This window comes from Chrysochloris asiatica, unplaced genomic scaffold (assembly GCF_000296735.1).
Source record: "Chrysochloris asiatica unplaced genomic scaffold, ChrAsi1.0 scaffold00060, whole genome shotgun sequence".
Classification (NCBI taxonomy): Eukaryota; Metazoa; Chordata; class Mammalia; order Afrosoricida; family Chrysochloridae; genus Chrysochloris; species Chrysochloris asiatica.
The window spans coordinates 9,535,677-9,542,349 of NW_006408578.1; the positions used below are offsets into that span (position 1 = coordinate 9,535,677).

At 38.7% G+C, this 6,673-nt stretch overlaps 1 protein-coding gene across 1 annotated transcript in view; it reads left to right on the forward strand.

The window, feature by feature from the left end:
• Positions 1–6,673, forward strand: part of LOC102831105 (orofacial cleft 1 candidate gene 1 protein-like) — a 362,030-nt gene that overhangs the window by 301,609 nt on the left and 53,748 nt on the right. The window lies entirely within an intron of this gene.

Genomic DNA, 6,673 nt, shown 5'->3' on the forward strand with positions numbered 1-6,673 from the left:
TGTAGTAGCCAGTCATGCTGAAATTTTCGTTTTTGTTTTTTCCTGTTGACCTTTCTTTGACAATGTATCTTCTGTTGCTCTAGCTATTCCAGGCTGGTCTGCTTGTCCTTTCTAGTGGGAATGTCCCACCTCATAAGGTTCTGGATGGGACTCAGGATTCCATCTAAGGTCCTATACTCTGCAAAAGTTTTCCAAGAGGCCTATTTCACTGGGCAAGTTCTAGAACCCCTTTTAGGTATTCCAGTCAGTTATAGGCTGAAGACAGGCTTACAAGTTGTCTGTAATCATGTTTCTCAACATCGCTTTCTATCTTAAATCAAGTGTCTATTTTACAATAGTAGGGAAGGGAGACCAAGACAGTCAAGCATTTTAATATTATTTCCCCTTGTCTAACTATGCCTAAATCCCTGTATCACAGAGCTCTGTTGTTCCAAGTTTGAGCAGGCATCACTATTTACTTCTGTCCCACTTAGGCCATGCAAACCTGTCTCAATGTTCCCCTATCTATCTTGTTCTTCCACCTCCTCCCCCTTCTTGTATTGCCCTCCCCTGCTCCTGAACTAAGCCCCCCACTCCAACACTACTGTTGTAGTGACCTTATATTCCATTAACTCTTCCCTCCATTTAAGACAGTCTATTTTACCTTGCAATCTACCTGACCGTCCCACGACCTTGAGCTCTGTTCCTTTGTGTTTACCTTCTTTCATATTGTAATTGTTTTGATCATAGACTGATCTCCCAGATCCTCTGTTCTTATACTTTTATTCTGTTCTTGACTCTTCCATTTGTTGATTGAGTTCAGGGTGATGCTTCCACATATGTCATTCTCTTATTGTTTTCTCTTCTTGTTGATTCTCAGGCCACAGAAATTCCTTTAGGATGTTTTTCATAAGAAACTGTCACTTTAAATTTCGAGGAGCTCTGTGTGCATGCATAGTAGAACCCTCTGGGGGTGGGGGTGGGTTGTCCACTCCCTCAGGCACCCCTTCTAATCACCAGAATGAAGGTGCGCAGACAGCAAGAGATCAATGAACAGATACAAAAAAATAGAATGTCCACACCTTCATTTCTGTGGTTCTGTCAGGTGCCCGTGCCCGTGGCTGCTCTGATCCTTCCTCCATTAGTCTCGCCCAAGATGGTGGCTCTGGGAGTAGCTGAGCATCTTGAATTAGAAAGCAATAGATTTTTTGCTTATGCTACAAATTCCCCTAGTTGTAAGCCTTCCAACCTTCTAAATATTCCTTTATATATAGTTCAGAGTTCTGGGAACATCCCCTGAGCCTGCTTGGTCCAGTATTGTGTGTTGTTGCTGATGGAGCTTCTCCCTGAACTTTCACCCGATTTGCCATCTTACTTGTTCTTCACAACATTCTTTACAGATACAGAAAAAACAATAAAGAACTATATATGGAAGGGGAAGAGACCTCAGGTAAGCAAAGCACTGTTTAAGAAGAAGAAGAAAGTTGGAGGCCTCTCACTCCCCATGTCAAAATTTACTACATGGCCACAGTGGTCAAAACAACTTGGTACTGGTACAATGAAAGATACATAGATCAATAGAACAGAATTTAGAAGGCAGAAGTAAATCCATCCAGCCAACTGATCTTTCACAAAGTGCCAAAATACATTAAATGGGAGAAGATAGTCACTTTGGCAAATCATGGATACAAAACTGGAAATTTGTGTGCAAAAGAATGAAACAAGACCCATGTCTCACACCATATGCAAAAAGCAACTGAACATGGATTAGAAACCTAAAATGTAAATCCCAGAACTATAAAGATCATCAATGAAAAGATAGCAACAAACTTAAGGGCTCTAATACATGGCATATATAGACTAACAAATATTGCAAAAACAACAAAAACAACAACAAAAAACCTCACACAAACAATAGAAGACAAAACAGATGACTGGAACATACTGAAAAGTGGAAACATGTGAAACAAAATATTTCACCAAAAGAGTACAAAGGAACCCACAGACTGGGAAAAATTTTTCCAATGACATATCAGAAATTTATAAGAAACTATAACACCTCTGCAAGAAAAAGACAAATAACTCAATTTAAAAAAAATGGGCACAGTACATTCATGACACTTTACGAAGGAACACATTCAGGCAGCCAACAAACATGTGAAGAAATCTTCATAATCATTGTTATTCTTGTTAAGTACCATGGAGTCTGTTCCGACTCATAGTGACCCTGCACAGGGTTTCTGAGGTTGTAAATCTTTATGGGAGCAGAAAGCCTCATCTTTCTCCTGTGGAACAGCTGGTAGTTTCGACCTACCAACCTTGAGGTTAGCAGCCCGATTCGTAACCTAATTTTTGTTGTTAAGTGCCGGTGAGTTCATTCTGACCCATATTGACCCTGCATAGGGTTTTCGAGGAGCAGCTGGTGAGCTTGAGCTGCTGATCTTGCAATTCAAACTGACTTTGTGTCCAGTGCATTAACCTGCATTGTCACACCTGATTCGGATAGGTGGTCAGGACATAGTTATTGGATGAGTGAGTACTATGAATGAGTGATCATTTAGTTTCTCTCTGTTTCTTTTCTAGCCTCCTTAGCTTTCATACCTATTTACTTACTTCCAATATCTTCCTTTTCTTGAAATTGCTGCCATAAAAAAAAAAAAAATAGCAATATGGAATAATTGACCACTATAAATATTTCTTTTTAAATCAGGATTGAGGATATGGGAGCTTCTGAGATCGCTATAAACTTTTGTTTTAAGTGGTTTGAGATACACTCTGAACAATTTCCTTGATGTTTTATTAGAGTTTGTAAATCATTTATTGGGCAACCTTTACCTAAATCTAAATTCCTATAAAATACATATAACACTGAATGTTAACACAGTGTGCTGTACTACCCAACTTCAAAGGTATATGACATTGTGTGTGAAATATTTGCTTTAGCAAAGCAAGTTCAAATGTATCTATCTATTTTCTTTTTCTTATGTCTTTCATTTTACACCTTCACTCACCCTGTATGCTTCATTGCTCCATGCTGATTTGGATAAATTTGGTCTATTTTTAAAGTTTCAATAAGTTATACTTCCTTTCCTTTATTTATTTTTAAGCAAATAGGACATATTTCTTTGATTGCTGTTGCGGTTTTCAGTTGCTGTTGAGTTGGTTCCTGACTCATAGTGACACCATGCACATTGGAACGAAATATTGCCCAGGCTGCCAGCATCCCCAGAAGTATACCATAATTTTGTGACCCACATGGTATTATTCATAAGCTGATTTTTGGAAGTCGATCATCAGGTTTCTTTATCTGGAAATGCTGCTGAAACCTGTTTATATCACACCAACACACTAGCCTCCACTGATAGGTGGTTGCACATGGGTTACACTGGCATGGATTCTACCATTGAACCAATAATCCTCGTCTCCCATGAGACTGTATATTTAATATGTTTAACACAAGAAGAGATTAAGTAGGCCATGTTTTTTTTTTTTTTTTTTCAGTCCTAGCATCATGATTGAAAAACTATTGCTGTTATTAGGTGCTGTCAAGTTGGTTCCAACTCATGGTGACCCTGTATAGAGTATCCAAGGGTGAAAATATTTGTGGGAGCAGAAAGCCTACTCTTTCTCCCATGGAGAAGCTAGTGGGCTCAAATCACTGACCTTGTGATTAACAGTTCAGTATTTATCCTATGTGTTGAATTAAAAATTAAAATCAAATTAGGCTATTGATGTTTCCAGAAGAAAACTTCGGTGAAAAGATCATTGGTGCAAAACTTGAGGCTGGCTTTAAAGGTTCATGGCAAATGTGTTTATGGTAGCTATTGCTCTTGACCATTGGGTATGTTTCTACACTACCAGTTTCTTCATTTATCCCTTTTTCTGAAAGCATACCACACTCCCTCTCAAGGAGTTGGATTATGATGTGTACCATGTTCCGATGACCATCATGATTGGTCCAGAGGTGGGAATATAACCTAACCCATGGCTTTAAGTCCTGTCATAAAATTTTGCATTTTGTTACTTGTGAATAGAAATACCTTCTCCTCTCTGAGGGGCTGAGCTGGAATGACATAAACTTGACGCAACCTGTTACCATGGCTACCTTTTAGTCTGCCCTATTCCCGCTGGTACTTCAAGTTAATATTCCATTTAGAGCAAGTGCTGTTGACCCTGTTTTCTCCTCACCTTGAATAACCTGCGGCTACTGGTCATGGCTGTCATGTCCACTTCCCATTAGGGTTGAGAAAGAAATAATTGGCTTGTGGATAATAAAGACCTGTCCACTCTCATCCCTAGGATCAGGGTGTTTTGCAGGGGCTCCGTATGTGCTTTCTGTTCTTTTGAAAGGAAAACCAGGAGAAGGTGAATACTAGAGACCAACTCCAATTCAAATGAATGATGTGTCTGTTTGGTTAAAATTATATGCACAGATGACAAGAGATATTTCGGGTCAGTAAAGATACTGTCCCCTGGGAATCTTTAATATACTTAACATAAGGAAAGGAATTTAGGGAGGAAGTTACATTGTCCATTCAGCTAACTGCTTAAATCACCACTCATTTTCCTCTGTAGACGTAGCTATCCAATAGCTTTGTCTACTGTGGAGTGAATTGGGTTTTCTGCTTTCTAATGCAGTACCTTCATCTTTGTACAGTGATTTCTCCAAAGATATACACCAGATTATGTGTTAAGCACCTCTGGAAGTAGCATGAATGACTGCTTCAAAGCACTCAATATCATTCCAATGGTTTAAAGAAGTTAGCATCCTTTTCAGAGGTACCTAACTTACAACTGGGGAGAAGCATCAGTAACAAGATGATCTTAAAATGGTTTCATTACTATTCAAACGTGACTGGGCAAGTGAGCAACCAGAGATTCAGGCACTTTTAGAACAGAAAGGAGTCTGGGGGATTATTCAGTTCTGCCCTAGTGGTTTATAGGAGCACAAAAGTGAAGGCCTAGAGGAGTTAAGTGACTTGCCCTGGGTCAAACAGCTAATAAGTGGTAGAACTGGGACTAGAACTCCTTTCTTTCCATCTCAACCTAGTCCCAGTTATTAAACAAAGTAATAAATTCTCCTGAGAATTGTTAGGTTATTTATTGTTTGTGGTTCCTGTCAATTGTAACTTACTTTGATAATTATCAATACATGGGTGAGAAAGTGCTGATTCTTGGGAACATGCACATAATGGCTGACGCTGGTTTCCTCCTTCCATAGGGTTGGGGTGGATGAAAAGGGACAGATATCAAGATGTTTGTGAAAGGCACATGTGGCTGGCCACACAGGGTGAGATCTTTTTTGTGTGTGCATGCATTCTTGAGCAGTAATTTATGTGCCTGACCTAAATGTGTTGCTTGGGGAAGGTATGAGTTAACAGTAAACATCACAACAGGAAGGTTATTTTTTAATAAAAGTGATAAACTTTCCTTTTTATAACACACATGTGATTTGACATTGAAATAAAATGCAGATGCTTCTTTGATTGGCATATTCCCTATTGTGCTTTTCTAAAACACCTTCACATATGGTCGGCTTCATTCCTGAGAAATGACTTGTTGTTTATGTCTTACAAACAGAACAGATTGATTTTACAGTGAGTAAGGAGGATGATGAATTGTACGTTGGAGAGAAATCCTTGTCTTGGCAATCTAAACAACTTGAAAATAAATGTTGCCTTTTGGAAAAGGCTCTCATGACACATCCAAGATTCCTTTATTTCATGCCTCTTTCTAAGGGTTAACTCTATACACACATGCAATCTCAGCAAATAAAGAAGGGACTTACAATCACCTCGAAATGTAATTTCTCTTTTTACCATGAAGCATATTCTAAGACTTAACAGACCCAAAAATGGCAAAGCTGTCCCCAAAGAGCCAATCCCAAAGATCGACTTTAATATTATATCTGTACTACAAGCAGCATAAATCATCGAGGATCTTGAAAGGGAGAGTAATATTATTTATGTCTTTATTGAATGAATTTTAAGCATAACATTTCTGGTGGCAAGATATTTTCTTAGGGGGTTCCAACTTTTATCTGTTTTTAGAGTAATTCTTCACTACCTTGAACACAGTGTGGCAGGCTTGCCCCCTGACTTGTGATATACTTTAGTTTATACATCTCATTCCCATATACTTTTTAAAATTTTTTTATTATCATTTGATGGACACAACAACCTCGTGATGCGATACTATTATCCCCATTTTATAGATCACGTGACTGAAATCCAAAGAATGTCATTGTTGTTAGTTGTCAACAAGTCTGCTTCTACTCATGGTGGCACTATGTTCAGAAGAACAAAACATTGCCCAATCCAGAATCATTTCACCATTGTGGGTATGGGTGAGTCCATTGTTGACGCTACTGTGGATTTGACTTCTTCCCAACCTAGGGGGCTCATCACCCAGCCCTCTGTTGGATGATGTTCAGTTGTGACCCATAGAATTTTCATTAGCTAACTTTTTTTTTTTTTTTTCATTAGCTAACTTTTGCAAGTAGATCATCAGGCCTTTGTTTTGAATCAATCTTAGTCTGAAATTTCTGTTGAAACCTGTCCACCATAGATGACGCTGCTGATATTTGAAAAACTGGTGTCACAGCAACACACAAGCCACAACTGTATGTCCAACTGACAAATGGCATGTATTTGTTGTTGTTGTTAAGTGCTTTTGAGTCGGTTTCGACCCATAG